Genomic DNA, 18816 nt, shown 5'->3' on the forward strand with positions numbered 1-18816 from the left:
GTATTAAAATTCTACAGCTTTGAATAAAACTGGAAACAGTGTCAAAATACAACAAAACATTGTCAAAGCAAATCTATGGAGATAGTATTAAGACGTCAAAATTAAAATGATGCCATTGTAAATTGGAGTAGCATTTTAGAAAGAAAGCTGAGGACCTCTATTTAAAGGAATGCACACTGCCACTCATTTTGTACTGATTGTTCATACCAGATGTGTAGGAGGTGTGGTAAATGTTCCAGTGCTCAGGGAACACATATTCCAAAAAGAGCTAGGGCAGTGCTCAAAGTGGGTTATGAAATTTAGTGAGTTTTGATTGTTGTTTGAAATTCATTTTATTCTTCAATCTTAGGTGTCTGTTTCCTATTAGTCTGTATGTGTATCCTACACATGCATATATAACTAAATGTTATAAGTATCTGTTCCTTATATTCTACTATTTCTGAGGGCAGCTTAAAAAATAATGAGAGATGGCTAATATAGTAGTTATCAAATGAATAAATAAATGAAATTCAATGATTTCATAGTTTATGAGATAAAAATGTTTGATGTTATCATTAATGGAAAATGCTTTTTAAATAAATCCTTTCATAAGACCATTCTAATTTTCAATATTATTGTTTTTTTGATATGCATTTCTAATGTCTTCAATTTGGTTTACCCCCAAACTTACATATTACATACTTAGATATATCTATATTTATGAGACTTCTATAATTCACATTTTATCACAAATTGTAGACTATATGCTACTGGAATTTGCATCAAGATTTCCATGATATTTTTGTGAATTGCTGATGTACAAATGTTAATGATTCTACCAACATTGTTTTAAATCATAGTCCTTCATAATAAGTTATAAATGTTTCATACCATCAAACATCTGGTCATTTTCTTATTCATGATTTCTATATTATCCATAACAATGATATCCCTCCTAATTTGAAAATATTGTCTATGCTTTCAGATGCTGAAGGAACAGGGCATCTTTGCAGAGCAGTGTAATTTTTATAAGGCAACTTTATGAGGACTTCACAGTTTTGATCTAAACTAGCCATGGTCGAGCAGGACCTTTGACTTATCTTCACACAGATGGAGCTGATTAAAGAAAAGAGCCAGGGGATCCTCCCAAGCCAGTGTGAGGAACAGATCCTCACACGACCTTAAGAGTGAAAATAAATTGGTTTATCTGAGCCAACTGTATGGCCTTAAACACCAAAAAGGAAAATATAACCAAAGACTAAAGGGGCCAATATAATTTTTTAAGAGTCCATATGTATAGCTAAAGGCTACATAATGAGTAACAAACAATGCTAGATAGGAAACATCTTCTTTTGAGTTGTTGGCCAGGGTGGCCCACGGGACTCCCAGATAGTAATCCAGCATAGCACTGGGAAAATGAACAGCAGACCCCAATCTTATCTAAAGGAATATTGACAACTGATTGCTGCTATTTGAGGAAGAGCTGATCTTCCTAAAACAAAGACCTCTAGATAGGCTGACTAGATTCACCAGATGGACAAGTAGTGGGGAAGGGCTGGGGGTTCCAACAACATAATGGACAGTAGCGGGGATATGAGAGTATAAGGCTGTAGTGGGGGGAGGGAGGCTATGGGAGGGTGCCATCTTGGAAGTGGGTGTGTAGTTGAATAAGATGGTTTGGGATGTTCTGTGTGATATACACATATACACAAAATCAACAAATTTTAAAAAATGAATTATATTTGAGAAGGAAGCATAAAAATTTACATCATGTTGATTAGTAGAGGTGATAAACAATACCATTGAAATCTACCCTAGTAATAATCAGATATATAGAGATTAGAAACACATGTGCAAACATCTTAATGTCAGTTGCATTGAAAAAGAATTTTTCTGTATAGAAACAGTATATTTTAAAATGAAATGGAGATCTTTTTAAAGGTTAAACAATCATTCAATTTTTTGTTTTACAGAGCTTATACTGAGTTTAATATTGTACAACTGTATTAATTCAACAGCAAACCTAAAAATTTTATAGCCACTTTTTAAAAAGATGTATCTTGGCTCTGGAAGCTGTTATTGAGTATGTTAAAGCTGTAATGATATGCTTCTTCTAAAACATAAAAAAGAATATTAAAAAAAAACCTGTTGTGAAAGTATTTTATGAAGTACTCTCCACAGTCTGAGTGACTGTGTATATTTTAGGTGAATATTAGAAAACCCATATTAAATTTTCTTGGTATCATGCCATTTATCAAAAGCAAATACATAATCATGTCTGCATTATTCCGAATACAGGACAAATGACACACGGTTTTAGCTGGACAAAGGAGATTACAGATATATTTGAAAGTAACTAGTACTTGCACGAATTTTATAAGAGCATAATCTAAGTCTTATTTTAAAGGGAGCTTTGTTAGCAAGGCAAACCATTTATTCATGTATCCTGTTTCAAAAAACCAATACAGGAATTTCAACACTATACATAATTTTGTAGAAAGAGAAGGATATTTAAAATATACACTTAGAATTATTAGTTGAGTAACCTGATCAAGTAACCTGGCACAGGCAGAGTGATATTATAATAGTATACAATGAAATGAGACTTGAGCATCTCTGGCTATAATTCTGTTTTAGCCCATTTGCTAATGCATATTGTTACTAAAACAACAGATTGTAGATGGATTTAGCCTCAATATCATTATATAATGTTGCACACATACTGTGCAAATGACAGAAACTGTAGTTTCATAAACCAGATTTTGTAAGACATAGCTCATATTAGAAAAACAAGAAACACAATAAAAATCAAAGTTAGATACTTATCAAAATGTCAGTTTTCTGAAAACCTTAGCTGTTAACAAAATATATTGCTTTCTTCTCAGATCAATACTGTCTCATTATGAATATAAAAATTAGATTTTGTTCATTGCTTAAAAGATGGCTCAATCCACTGAAGCTTTCTACTTTACCATTGTCTTTAATAGGTTTGAATATTTTAGAGTAGTTTTAAGTTCACAAACTGCTTGAAAGAATTATCATATCTGAAGTTCCCAGACTCTTCTTTGACCCACAGTACTTCTCATCAGAGTCATGAGTTTGTTAAAATCAATGAACCTCACTGACAGCATTATTACCTAGAGACAGTCCTAAGGGTCCATTAATACTCTTGGTGTCTAATAATGAACAATGTATAATAATTACTAGCATACAGTGTATTCACTGTTCTGACGATTGTCCGTATTCATCTGCTTCCATCTGCAACCCTTCTGTTCCCTGCTCATTTCACTGTTTCAGGATCCTAAAGTCAGAATCAGTTGTGGTTTTGTTTTTTTTCAAAATAGCTTCCTTCACTTAGTAACATACATTTAAAGTTCATCCAAGTCTTTGTATGGCTTCATAGCTCATTTTCTTTTCCTGCTGAAAAATACTCTGTTGAAGAGATGCGCATGTTTCTTTGTGCGGCAGCCTGGTTGACTAAGCATTTTGGTGGTTGTAAACAATGTTGATATAAGCATTTGTGTACATAGTTTGGTGGAGATTTAAGTTTTCAACACATTTGGGTAAATAATCAGGAGGGAAAATCTGGAGCTTGCGATTCACATATGCTAAATTTAGTAGGAAATTGCCAAACTGACTTCCTGAGGGTTCATATTTTCATAAAATGTCAGTGCCAATGCATGAGAGTTTCTGTTGTAGCCTGTCCTGTCAGGCATTTGGTGTGAGGGCTTGGACTTCTCACTCAACTATGTCTAGTCGTGCCTTGTTGTTTTAATGTTAAGCTTCCTAAGAGTGTACGCTATTTAAGAGGCTTTGCCCAGATTTTAACCATTATACTCATTTTGCTATTGTTGAGATGTAAGATTTTGGGGTCTTATTTAGATGTTCATAATCTTTTGTGAGATATGTGTTTTTCAAACACTTCTCCTGAATCGTGGCTGATTTTCTCACTCTCCTGACAACAAAATTCACCTTTTTTTTTTCAATTTCACAGATTAGTCCTTGGGGGCTTTATATAAAACGTTACCACCAAATCCAAGTCCACTGATTTTTCTCCTATGCTGAGGAGCAGTTTTATAATTTGTTTTCATTCACACCTATTTTCTCTTTTGAGTTAATTTTTATCATTGGTATGAGATCTTCTCCCCAGATTTTTACTATGTACATGGTGATGTTTGCATTGCCAGCACTGATATTTGAAAAGAAAATTCTTTTGCCTTCATTTAAACTTCCTTGATTCTTTTTCAAACTTTCTCTATTATATTTTTGTGGGCTTATTGCTGGAACATGTTTTTAGTCCATTTGCTTGTTTATTGCTTCAAATATCACACTGTCTTTATTGCAGTCTTTAAAAAAGCCTTGAACTTAAATGGTAACACGTGTTGATACTTTTTTTTTTCAATATGCAGTGACATTGTACTGCCTCAGCGTTTCTTTATAAATCCCAGAATTCATTTGTCAATGTCCACACTGTAAATTTAAGGGGAGCGTGCAGATAGGGGATGGGATATCTAAATATGATCAAAGTATACTGTTTGAGAGTTACAAAAATTCACACAAAGGCAATTAAAAAATTAAAATATAATTTTGATTTTTAAAAATTTGCTTGGTACATAACAATTGCACCTGATTATGGAGGAGAATTTCTAACATTTTGATTGGGATTGAGTTGTAGGTTTAGATCAAGTCAGGGAGAGCTGACCACAGATGTTCTCCTAGCAAGGGACATGGAACAACATTCTTTTCACTTAGTTAAAAAGTTTATAGAAAAATTATTTAGATTATTTTTTTCTTTTATAAAGACCTTGTATTTTGTTATTGTATATAAATATATTAATTTTTATTGAGCTTTTGTACATTTCATATAATAGTTCTTAATCAAATTTAGACTTCATGTATTCCACTTTATAGGTTAAGTCCTGTCCAGTCAAGCATTTGTACCCATATGTCCTTCAGTGCAAATTCACTCACTGGAGTCTAGTCAGCCTATATAGAGATTGCTGGTATGGCCTACTCTCCCTCATACAGCAGTGATCAGTCTTCAATAGTTCCCAGATGAGGGTTAACCTGTCACCCATTTCCCTCACTCCACTTTGGACCCTTGTCTGATTGAGGTGGCTTTGGCCCTGTGCTACATGCCACCATTGCTGTAAGTTCATATGTACAAGGTTCCAGTGGCCTGAAAGCCTCTGCTTCTCTATGTTCATGGACCAAGCCTGGCTCTTACAATCTTTCTGTCCCTTCTTCTGCAATGGTCCCTGAGCCATGGGTGGAAAAGTTTGATATAGGAATTCTAGCCAGTGACACACATCCTGCAGTCTTTTATTCTTTAAAAGTTGGCCAGTTGTGGCCTTCTCTGTGCATCACATCCTGTTGTATAAGGAAGCTGAACTGCTGAGAGTTGAGGGATGCACTAGTTTTCTCTCTACCCCCTGTTCCACTGCACTCCATGAGTCTTAGGTATGGAGCTTCTGTTGTAGATGTGTTACCCAGGACTGAGCCTTTCTCAGACATATACCCTGTGTCTAACCAGTTGTGGGGTTCTGCACTAGCTTCCATCTGTTGCAAAAGGAAGCTTCTTTGATGGGTTGTGTATGGTATGCTTGTCTGTAATAGAAGGACCCGTATTTAGTACATGGTAAGAAATTTTATTTGCCTAGAGATATGACAGAGATGGGGCTTTCTCTAGGACCTATGACCTCTCCAGTCATGTGTATTTGGCTGTGTTTACAGTGCCATACATGAAGTCATTCCCATTGAGAGGGCTTTAAGTCCTAATAAATAGTTGTTGACTGCCTCCAGATAGCAGTGCGGCTACCATACCAGAAGAGGTAGTTTGCTGTGCTGGTCGTAATGGTTATTAGTCTTTATGGCTGAGTTGGACCTTTGATTGATTTTCTTCCTTAGCAGCTTACATACCATCCTCCATAATGATAGGAGTTAAACTTCAGGCAGAAGGATTCCAGGTCAGCTCCTGCTCCAATGCTCTAAGTCCTGTGTCTGAAGTGTGTCCTGTCTTCAGTAGTAGGGTCTTATCTTCCAGCTCATGAAGATAATCAAGAGCTCTGGCAATAGCCTGTGTTATTTTGGGAGACTCTTGGACCACCCTGAACAACCACTTGAAGGGAGGTCTCTCCTGTTTGGTACTGTGTACCTTGCTGTACAGCCCCCAAGTATACATATGCACTAATGTTCAGGCACCGTATGTGCATTTCTCAGGGGTTTTCCGAGGCAACACATTTTCCTCTGGGTTCCTTAGCCCCTAAGAGCCATTCATCTCTACTCTTTCTCCCCCTCATTCTACCTCCCTCCTTCCTCCCCAGTCCAAGTATCCACATTATCCCCTCCTTTCCTCTCTCCTGATTTCCCTCTCCTGATAATCCATGGCCCCTCGCATGTCCCACCCTCCTCTTTTCTCTGACAAACACGCCCACTTTCCACACCTTCCCCAGTAACATCTGTTCCCTACTATCCCCTTTATAGGTTATTTCTTTTCCTTTACCACCATGTGTGCTTTGATTTTCCTGGCTCCTGTTGTTCATCAGGGTGTATATTCACATATAATAGATTGGTAGTATGATTCATAAATGAGGGAGAACATATGTTGCTGCTCTTCTGCATTTGTGTTACTTCACTTAGTATAACACCCTCTAGTTCCAGCCATTTAGTTGCAAATTTCACAGTTTCATCTTTTCTTACTGCTGAGTAGACCTCCATTGGAAATGTACCACATTTTCATTATGTATTCATCAATGTAGGGACATTTGGGTTGCCATTTCTTAGCTATTGTGAAGAGACAAACATTGGTGTATAAGTATCTCTACAATAGTATAAGCTCTTTGAGTACATGCCAAGGAGTGGTATAACTGGGTGATATGGTTGATTCATTCTTAGTTTTTTGAGGGTTCTCCACACTGCTTTCCATAGTGAATTCATGAGTTTGCAATCCCACCAGCAGTGAATGAGTGTTCACCTTTCTCTACACGCTCACAGCATTTGCTGTTTTTGGTCTCTTGATCTTAGCCAGACTGACTGGGTAAGATGGAGTTTGAAAGTGGTTTTTGTCTGTATTTTTCTGGTTACTAAGGATGTTGAGTACTTTTAAGGTGTTTCTTAGCCACTTTTATTTCTTTGGGAACTCTGTAACCAATCTTTTTTGTCATTTATTTCTTATTTCTTTGGTTTTCTCTCTGAGTTCTTTGTATATTCTGGATGTTAATCTTCTGTCAGGTATGTAACTAGTAAAGATTTTCTCCTACGCAGTGGGTCTCCACATATTTTAAGTTAATTTTGGGGAATGCTAATATAAATGATTCTGTATTTTGTTTTCAAATTCGTAATCGACATGCTTTCGTTGGAATACAGCCAAAGAATTGACTTTTGAACCTTTTACAACTTTTATCGTGAGCCTTTACTATAATAGCTTTTGAATTAAAAACATTTAAATTAGCATTAAAAGTATCAGCTCTCATGACATTTCCAAACAAAATGCATTTTAGTGATTCTCCTTTCCCTATTCCTCTGCTACCCTTGGTCAGCTCTTTGCAACATTCTGCATGTATAAACCAATCATTTTTGAACCAAGATAACTTTATTTCTCTCTTCTTAGTTTGTCTAGCTCTTATTTTACTTTCCTGTGTGCATTATTTTGGGTTACTAGCATAACAGGAAAATAATGAACGGATACGTGTGCCTTGTCACTGGGCTTAGCAGGTAAGCTTCCATTTTCTCCACATTAAGCCTGATCCAAGCTTCAGGGTTCATTTTTGTAGCTATTATCAAGTTGAGAGTTTTTTCTACACTTCCAGTTTAATGAGAGATTTGTTTTCATTAATGTGTTTTGGAATTTCTCAAATGATATTTTAAAATTATCTTTATATGATCATGTCATTTTTTCTTTAGTATATTGTATTAGTATATTGTATTTCTTTAGTATATTATATTTAGTGTATTGTATTTCTTTAGTATATTAGTATATTCTTTAGTATATAATGGATGGTTTGAATTCTCTTTTGGAAACTGAGTCTGTCTTGTATATGCAAAAGGAATTATCAGTTGCTGTGAGCAGTATTTATCTTATAATAATGCTAAATACAGCATTTCATAGGCATTGAATCATGTTTTGCTGATTTTGTGTCTGTGATTTGTTTGAGGAATACTGTTGTCTAGTTTGGTATTAGGGAGATTTGGGTCCCAAAGAATGAGTTAGAAATGTAAATTATTTGACCTAACATCTGAAAGAAATTGCTGAGAATTAGCAACTTTCCTTCTTTACAGGGTTGGTAAATTTTACCAATGACTGTACAAGGGTCTGGAGTTTCTGTTTCAGTGTGAGTTTAATTACTGTTTCAAGGGCTGTTGGAAATGGGCCTCCCTGAGCACCCTGTTCTTCATTTTATTTTTTCCCCAGACTCTTTCATTCCCCCAATTTGCCACATACAATTTAGATTTCCTTCTTCAACTGCCTTGTAACTTTTCTGATTCAATAAGTTCGGCTCTCTCCATCTTTCCATCTCATTAGTTTGGATGGTCAACACTTTAATAGTCCCCGTGGTCCTAGGAGAGAGATAAGATTTTTTTATCTTCAGCTTCTCCGTTTTCTTATTGTGAAGAAGGACATGGTAAGTTGTTGTTTTCTTTTCCTTTTTCTTTTTTTGGTCTTTTTGAGACAGGGTCTCCCTGTGGCCCCAGCTGTCCTGGAACTCAGTATGTAGACCAGGCTGGCATTGAACTCACAGAGATGGGCCCGCCTCTCCCTCCCGAGTGCTGGGATTAAAGGTGTGCGCCACCATGGCGGGCTGTTGTTTTCATTTTTAAAAGAGATGGCTCAGTGATTAAGAGCACTGGCTGTTTGTACAGAGGACCAAAGTTCAGTTCCCAGCTCCTGTACCCACATGGCAGGCAATAATAGTCTAACTGTCTCTAATTCCTGTTCCCAGGGAGCTGACATCTCCTGTTGGCCTCTGTGGACTTTGCACACATGGGGGCACTCACATATATGCAAGCAAATACTCATGTACAAAAATAAATAAATACAGTGGAAGTCAAATACCTAAGATTATACAGTATAACAAAGCATCTTTAGTAACATGGGAGGAATTTCGGAAGCATTGAACAGAGTATTAGAAAGAGACTATTGATGGTGACATGTAATGTCCTAAGAAATATTTGCTTAGTTATCCAAAATGTTTCACTTCAGGATTCCTCATCTTTTAAAGACACTAGGTTTATTTGAAGAATAATTTAAGAAAACCTATAAGTACTAATAGTGACTATGATCGATGAAATACCTATAAGAAAGGTAAAAATAAAGGGTAGATATTCTCAGGGTTTCTCAGAGAAGCCATGGTGGCAATAACTAGTGGCCTTTTCACTAGAGCCACCTGGAAATGATTTTGACTACAAGAAGAGTGCTCAACTAGCAGAGACTCAAATCACAAAGTGACTAATGATTTACTCAAAAAGAAACAGAGAGGATGTGTTAGGGTGATGGCTCTGTGGGTAAAGCACTTGCCATATAAACGTGAGGTCTGGAGTAGTTCAGAGCTCTAGAACACACATGAAGGCAAATACAATAGGCACATATCCAGATCACATACAAATACAATGGGAGAGAAGGACAGGAGACTCTTCAGAAGACTGTGGCCTGCTTCCTACAAGGTGGAGGATGCAGACTGACACTTGATGACCTCTACACATTCATCATATCATGTGTGTGACCATAATCACACACAAAATCTCACAGACAGGAACACAGCCACACATGACATACACACACATCACACACTCACTACACACAATATTACACACCCACTACACATGTACATGCTACACACACAATAATAAACCACACACAGAGACATTAAATAAAGAGTAAAGGTGAATTTTTATGCACATTTCTTTTCTTTTAGAACATTAATGCACTAATGTTAATTATTCACTTACATTAAATCTACCACAGGTCTAGTGGTTCTGTTGTGAGTTAAAGTCCAGATCATTTCTGGCTGTGTCTGAGAATTCCTAAGAGATATCTTCTGTGTCTGGTGTCCCCATAGGAGAAGACTCTACCTGTTTGCATTGAATGCTACTGCCTTTAACTTTAGAAGGATGCTCATCCCCTTCTGTTCAAAGACTGGTTATAATTCATGACATGGTGTAACTGTACATACTGGAAATATATTGAACGTAAATATTTCTGCACACAATATTTCTCAACTATGAATAAATAAGAGTGGTGAAAAGGAGACTACAGTGAGTTGACCACTACAATGTGATTTGTAATTTTTGTATCGAGGTATTACAAATTCACTCACCAAAAACACTGATACGGGGTTATCTATAGAATGTGATCATTGCCTCTGACACATCAGTACCAATTTGATGATGAGGATGCAGAAAATAGAAGATAAGGAGGACGATGGCGGTAAAATGCTGTCATCATGATCAGAATGGAGTTATGAAGATAGTGATGGTGTGAGAGCGATGATGGTTATCGTCATGACAGTGTGAGTGCTGAGAAAAATGTTTGTTTTTAATTTAAATTGAATCCAAATGTGGAATTAAAGACAAATATGGAAACTATCAAAAAGAACTGTGCACCACAAGTTACCCATAAGTACTGAAAAATTTCATTTTGCTTAATTGCATATTTTAATTTCTAAATAGGATGCCCACAGTGAGAGACCTATCATGGAAATAATTCACTTTAAAGTAAAATTGTCTCCTGCACAATTACTTAATGATCATTTTCAGCCTGGTGCTCTGTGGAGTTATATGGTATCTCCAAGCCATATCAAGTATTTTATAAATCAGAAAGGTATCTTGAATCTTTTTAAAAAATATTTAATTTATGTGCATGTATTGCCTGCATGTAGGTAAGTGCACTCATGTCATGCAATGCCCTCAGAGGACAGAAGAGGCTGTCGGATCCTCTGGAACTGGAGTTATGGACAGTTGTTAGCTGCCATGTAGGTGCTAGGATTTGAACCTGGGTCTTCTGCAAGAACAGACAGTGTTCTTAACCGCTGAGCCATCTCTCCAGCCCTGGTATCATGAATCTTGATACTTCCTAAGTTTAAAGCATACTAGTCTCAAATGGAGCAAGTGTGAGGGCCTGAGAAAAGCTAGGAACTTAGCCACATTGTGCAAGAAAATGTATTGTCTCAGGCCTGTTGACTTTCTTTGGGTTGTGCCTTACTTTCTTCAGAGGCTGTGGCACTTTCATCATTAACATGCTGCATGTGCCTCATGGTTGACTTTTACATTATTGCTTTAGCTATTACTATGCATGCATTATTTATGCACTTGGCTATCATGGAAAAAAGGCAAGCAATTTACTTGTCAAAACACATTAGAATGCATGACTTTAAATCAGAGTTGCACGGGTTAGTAAAAAGCGATAATAAATGCACTTTGGCTAATATGCTAGTATCATGCATTTTGAGATGGTCACTGTATTGAACGAGAAACCTATAATCATCTCTGGGACTCTTTGAGTAGAAGAGCACTGTGAATTATTTTCACTATGATTTTAATTATATGATAGTAAATTCTATTATTATAATTTTTCTTTCTATTCACATTTTAACATTAGGAATACAGGTATATACAAACTAAATTATTATTAATAGAAGTTGTAGTATTAATTATACTATTTACAAATGAAAAATTTCAATAATAGAATTGCATCATATATTCCTGCATTTTATTTCACTAGTTAAGCATATTCCATTTCTTGACTTTCTCACTATGGAGCAATAGTCCCGTATTAAAACATTGCAAACATTTAAATAAATGCCAACCACCTTGCTGGTTCTTTTTTATTGACCATTGTTAAGACCAATATCAGGCCAGACATGATGGAACATGTCATAATCTCCACATTTGTGATTTTAAAGCACATCTGGACTGCATACGAACCTGTCTCAAAACAAAGCAAACACAATAATCAAACAAAAGTAAAACAATTTGAGATTTCCCTAACCTTTTTATGATGACCACCATTCCCCAAAGAAACAAGTTGAATCACAGCAATGGTCCAAATAGTACATTTTGTGTAAAAAAAAAAAACATTAAATTTCAAAAAAACTGTTAGAGTGGATAGAGTTTCTACAAAGACTAACATTCTAGTTGGGCATTAATTATTGCATTTGTATTTAGTAAGGACACCAGTAATTGAATTCAATTGCAATGTGGGATTTCATATTAATGTTCCAGCAGAGAGTTTGAAACTTCTTTACCTAATGCCACCTGTAGTCATACCTTTGCCCCAAGATGTCAATAACTGATTTGTAAAGTGGAGTTCTTTCCTAACCACATTTCTTTATATCAGAAAACCTTAAAAATGAAACTCAGTGCCATTAAACCATCTAGCCTAACAGTTTCAAGATATGAAGTCCTATAATGTTACAAACAACATCTGTTTCTGGCTATAATTTAAGAAGAAACTGTAACCCTTACAGGGCAATGAATTAGGAAAAAATACTTTTAGACCAGTACACTGAAGTGTCTGTCCTCCTGCTAGACAGGGTTTCCACACAAGACAGGGAGCTGCACCCAGCATGTCTTTTAGCAATAGTCTTCTAGGCTACTGTATTCTCCCCCAGTGGACTCTGGGAGGAAAGAACGGTCAAGAGCATTTGGCCTCTTCAGGAATAATTGAAGCCAGCAGAAGGTCCACTAATAGAGGGAGGCAAAGGAAGTCTTGCTTTGACTGGAGAGGCCAGGGAGCATGGCAGTCTGATCTCATAGAAATATGTGACGATGGAGATTTGTCTCAGTTTCACAACTCACCTGTGCAGTCAAAGGAAACTCCAGCAGAAACAGGAGACAGGAGGTCTATAGGAGAGAGACAGTGACATTAGGAAAAAGCAAGATGCTAGCTTTTAATTTGCATTTCCTAAACTTTCTTTACTAAAGGAGAAAGCACAAATGTCTTACAATACATAAAATTATACAGATGACAACTAGCTTTGTTCAGGAAAAGTCTTTAATGACTGATTTGGATGTGTAAAGATGGCCCCTGGCCTAGATGTGCAAGAAGAAAAGAAGTTTAAATAACATCCAGTTAGGTTTGTGTCCAAACTGAAAGAGAAGATAAGAGAGGTTCAAAGATAAATATTATAATTATCATCCAGAGACATATTCCACAGAGTTTTGTGTCTCCCTGTTGATCGAGACCTCACTTGTAGATTAGAATGCTTGTGCCTTCTCTGGAAGAATTCTGCAGATGCTGTTACAGTAAGAAGTTCAAAAGTGACATTCTGAGCATCAGCTGTAGATGCTTCTGATGGTTCATCTGCTGTTGCTCAGTTTTGAATCCACTGCATACTTCTCTGTGTTGAGAAAGGAGGATCAACACTATTTTTTGTCTCTAGATCATCTTGACTTTGGGTTCTCTATTGGATGCACCTCAAGAAAGGGAGAGGTTCCATGCATCTGTCTTCTTATAATGATCTCCTCACCCCGACCTTGCCCATTGGCCCAGCTATCACCAGAATAAGGTTTTCTTGTAACAGCACAGGTATGCCATGCTTCTCACATGAACACCCTCTGGTGAAATGTGAAGCACGTTCTGTTTAGCTGATCTAGAATGTCTACAGAAGAGGAAGCAAGACAGATGTTTCTTCTAGCAGATGTGTGTTTCCCATGATAGACAGACCTCAATGCAGGCAGACAAAAGCACAGGAACAACTACATGTCAGATCTAGGGAGCACCGTTCTTTCCTTTCTTCCCCTGGCTTCAGACTCATTGCATGAGACGATCAGAGGAGAAGCCCAGACTGAAAACGGTTCAATGTGTCAGGAAAAGGTATTGTACTCTAAAGTTCAGAATTTTCTAAAATCTTAAAAATTGGAATCACGGGTGTGCTCCTTTGGACATCTTCTGTGCAGAAAAAGTGGTTGTTGGAAATAAACAACAACATAAGGCAGCAATTAAAACTTAGTATAGGAAGCCGTGGTGGCCCACACCTTCAATCTCAGCACTTAGAGGCAGACATTTTCTGTGAGACTGAGAGCAGTCTGGTCTAGTAGCAAATTCCAGGCCAGCTGGGGCTAGAGAGAGACCCTGTCTCAAACAAAACAACACAAAACCTTACACAACATAATACCATAAAGGTTTTCTCATTTTGCAGTTAAATCAGTTTTATTTAAGAACTTTCCAGCAATACCAATGATGACAAAAAGCAACCAAGTGCAAGACAGAGCATTGCAGCAAACAGCAATGACAACAGAAAAACCACTACTTTTGTTGGGTCAATGCAAAGCACACATGCTTTGTACAGACTGCCATGGCCAATTTCCAGCGCACTAAAAAGGTCAATGGACTCACAAAGGAAATCCAATTTTTCAGAAGGCCTGTCATATATTTATTTGCCTGTGATGCAAAATATACATTCCAATAATTGTAAAATAAAATGTGACATATTGTTTTATATTATTAGCCCTATTTTTTATCCTGCTTTGCAAATTTCTCCTTCAGTTAGTCTTTCTGGAATTTCATTCATCATATGATTTAAGTGTTATATACACACATGTAAAATTGTATAAGAAATACGTAAAATATCTAATATATACTTTATACTTTTATGTGTTTATTACTCATTTTACAATTTATGAACATTTAATTATTCAAAGCATCTTTAAATCGTAAAAACATTTTTAAGTCCATATTCATTTGTAATGTCTGATTTTGGCAGTTTGGAAATTAGTGTTCTAGGGCCAAATCCCACCAATCACCTGATTTTGTTTATTAAATAACTATATATATTTACATTAGAAGAAAAATTATATTTGCAAAAATATACAACTTTATTAGATCAAATAAATTTGTTATAAGAACACGTCAATACCTATGATATAATGTTTATAATAAAAGAAACTATCTGTGGCTGGGCACACCTTTAACCCCAGCACTCAGGAGGGGATCTCTGTGAGTTCAAGGCCAGCCTGGTCTACAGAGCAAGTTCCAGGTCAGCTGGAGCTACAGGGAGACTCTGCCTCAAAAAGACAAAAAAAAAAAAAAAAAAAAAAAAAAAGAAAGAAACCATCTATAACTGGACGGGAATATTTATTGCAGTGTAATAGAATATCCTTTCCATTTTATTTTGATATTTTGTTGTAGTAAATGGTACATTTGAGTATATATATACATATGTATGCTTATGTATATTAAATATTTATAAGTAGGAGTTTTACAATTTATTCATTTTCTTCCTCTTGATTTTTCCCAAAAATCTTAAATGGCACACATACACCTGTGCACGAAATAATGAGTCTTTTGTTAGCTGTTAAAAACCAATAAAAAATTGACAAAATTTGTAAATTAAAAAATTTGTAAATTTAACATTGTAAATTGAAAAAAGTTTGTAAATTGAAAAATTATAAGTTGAAGGGTTTACAGCTCCATTTAAATCATGCCAGGCATCTTTAATCATCATTATGTGAGTAAGCAGCATCATTGGAAAGTGCATAGACAACTTAATAATAATCAATGTCATTGATCACCATTGTTGGAAAAGGCTATAGACAACTGCCAATCTTTTTAATACATAAAATTCTGCAATGTCTGTAAATAAATTCAAAGTGGACAGAATAATGTGGCATTTATTCATTGTTATTCTTGACAAAAATATATTACCTATGTAAGGACCCCATATTTAGGTGTTTTTACCTAGATTTCTATTCAAAAGTATTTGAAAGTGAAAATAAATTAAACATTCTAAGTGTTTAGTTTATAGATTAAAGAATACACCTTGCATAAAAAGATAAAATTACAATCTTCCTGCCCCCTCTTCAGCCAGGGTTGGTGCATGAACATAAGGAAACAGAGGCTTTCAGGCCACTGGAAACTTGCTCATATGAACTTGCAGCAATGGTGACAGCTTGCACAAGACCCATGCTGACTCAGTCAGACAAAAAACCCTGGGTAGAACTGGGGAAATGTCAGCAGGCCTCAACCTTAGTCAAGGAGCTATTAGCAACTGATCACTGTGGGGTGAGGGAGGTTAGATCTTCCTTAAGGGAGAGACTCTAGATAGACTGACTAGACTCCAGTGGATGAACGTGTACTGAGGGACATCTGGGTACAAATGTATGACAGGCTAGGCCTCAACATATATGACAGAATTAATGATATCTGGTGTGTGTGGGGGGGTTCAGGGGTGAAGATGGAGGGGGGCTAAATATGATTAAGGTGTAGTACATGAAATGCACAAAAATTCAATAAATACACATTGAAGAAAAAGTGATAGAATTAATATACAACTTAAGATGTGAATTATTTTATTTAAGTTGACATATAGTATCCATCCATTATTTTTAAAATAACATCATAATTAAATGTTTTCTACAAATATCTAGTGAGAAAATATAGTCTATATATTTAGAAGTTTGGAATTTAAGTGCTTGCCAGCTAGGCAATCTCAGGAGTTATATACTTACATACCTCATGATACTTGCTTAAATATTAGCATTGAGTGAAAGGAGAGGCATGTAGGGAGCATTAGCAATATTACTATACCAGATCTCAAAGTATACTACAGAGCTATAGTTATAAAAAGAGCATGGTACTGGCACAAAGGTAGACACATAGATCAATGGAACATCAATTGAAAACCCAAACAATATGCTGTTTTTTCTCAGCCACATCAGTTTTATTTCTTTATAACATCTTTTCTTTTTCAAATACTATAAGTTTTCTATACATTTCTTTGTTGTTAAATTCATACTGCTAACATTTTAAAGCACTTTGACTGAGGACTGTATCTCTTCGAAACCTAAGGACAACCCAGTGACAATTAGATTCAGGCATGGCTCGAGTCTTCAGCAACTTTAGACAGACAAAGTATGCATGGAAAATACGTTATTTCTGATTCCAACTGTGTCTTTTCCTGTCACCAAAGAGAGCTTGTAGCTAATATATGCCTTAACCCCCAGCAGTTGGGCAGTTGACAACAGTTAAGAGGAAAGAGAGAAACAGGGCATGTAAACTATGGAAAGGCAAGATTTAGTCATTAATTATTATTTCTATTTTCTAGGTAATTAGAGAAGATGACCCAAAAGCTGTAGAGAATATCTCTGCATAGTACAACTGGGTAGGAGATGCTAGGACTGTAGTTTCAATGGATATACACTCTGTAGTAATGGTAAGGCCAAGCAAGGCCATGAGACATAGCTGACACTGGGTATTCTGCCTTGAAGGAAAGGGTGATTGATGGAAGTTGGCATCCATGAAAGATAAATGAGCTCCACATTTAAAAGAGAATGAATAGCTGGATGCAGTGGCCCATGCCTTTAATCCCACCAGTAAGGAGACAGAGACAGGCAGATCTCTATGAGATTGAAGCCAGTCTCATCTAAGTAGTGAGTTCCAGCTCAGAGGAACTAGAATCACTTGAGAATGCTGGAGAACAATTCAGTTCAAAAAAGCTAGTTCACATAAAAGCACAAAGCGTCCTTCAGAAGCAGGCAGAGGTCACAAGGGACCTTGGTTTGAATCCACACAGGTTGCCATAGTGTCTTCAGGACTGGGTCAGTAATGAATGGAGTCGAGTGACTTGCAAACCGGAAGATGAAAAATTGAGTTCAATAAAACCTGGGCTTCCATCAGAGAAATAAAAGCATGGTTTGACCTTGCAGAGAGGGTGTGATCTGTGGGACTGAAAAACAGGAAACTCACCTGTGACCTTAAGAATCCGCAGGGCCACTGAGCATGAGAGACACGACAACTTTTCAGCCTTCTGTCCCCAGCAGAACAAGCAGGCTGAGGTACTAAGTATGGAGGGAGTTGAATAAAAGTTATGGCTCACACACCCCAGGATTTGGCATTGTTCCTCCTGGGATAGTTAAAGCTTTGGGTCTTTTCTGTCACAAATCAAACAAGAGTGACTAACGCACAGCAACTTCTTCCAACTTAATGAGGGAGGCTCAGCAATTTCCTCCTTAACTCCTGTCCCTACCGTCCTGTAACACATTGCTTTGTGAAAATCAGCAAAGGGGATATTAACTCTTAATGTTGCTCCCTGTCTCCTCCACAAAGATATTGTTTGGGTAAGTACTTATTATGAGCAGTAATATACAAAATAAAATAATCTTTGCCAAATTTCCCAAGGTAGAAAGTTACCTTGGTAACTTCAATGAAAAAGAGTTTGCTCTGTGTTTGACCTTCACTCCTTGGCTCTCAGAAATAATGAAGGATTCTCAATGATGCCTCTGTAGAGTTACAAAAATGGAACGGCCTATCCCAAGATAAGTATATTTTAGCTCAAATAGTTTGCTAGATACAAGAGGCCTATGCTCAATTATACACAGGGAATGATTGATTTTTGGAGCTCTTAGTTTTCAAGGTTGAATTTACTAAAATTCCTTTAGAAGTTTAACATAGATCCCTGTACTGTCCCTCACCTGTGTATTCATCAAAACAATCTCTCCTTGTGTACTAATTACTTTAAATTATTTTCTTTCTTTATTTGTTCAGTAACAAATTGAAAGGAACTATTTCCTCCTGTGGAATGTTCTGGAAGGCTCAGTGTTATCTGTCTTCCTTGCAACTCCCAGTAGCTCTCTGGTTACGGCCTATGCCTTTCTGGGCATGTAACGGACAGTGACTGAGAAAATCTGTGACTGAACCATGATTGACTTTGGGTTTCTCTGTTTAAACTCTTTGGGCTTTCCCATCTGAAAAGAAGAAAAGTGAAAACCAACATTTCTGTTCTTTTTACTTATCCTTAAATACTTTACATCACCTACAATTATATTTTGAGTACTGGGGGGAATATTGTCCATAAAGCCAGTATTCTGTTCTTATTATTAAATAATTCAAGATCCATATTGTTT

This window comes from Nannospalax galili, unplaced genomic scaffold (assembly GCF_000622305.1).
Source record: "Nannospalax galili isolate Female #2095 unplaced genomic scaffold, S.galili_v1.0 scaffold399, whole genome shotgun sequence".
Lineage (NCBI taxonomy): Eukaryota > Metazoa > Chordata > Mammalia > Rodentia > Spalacidae > Nannospalax > Nannospalax galili.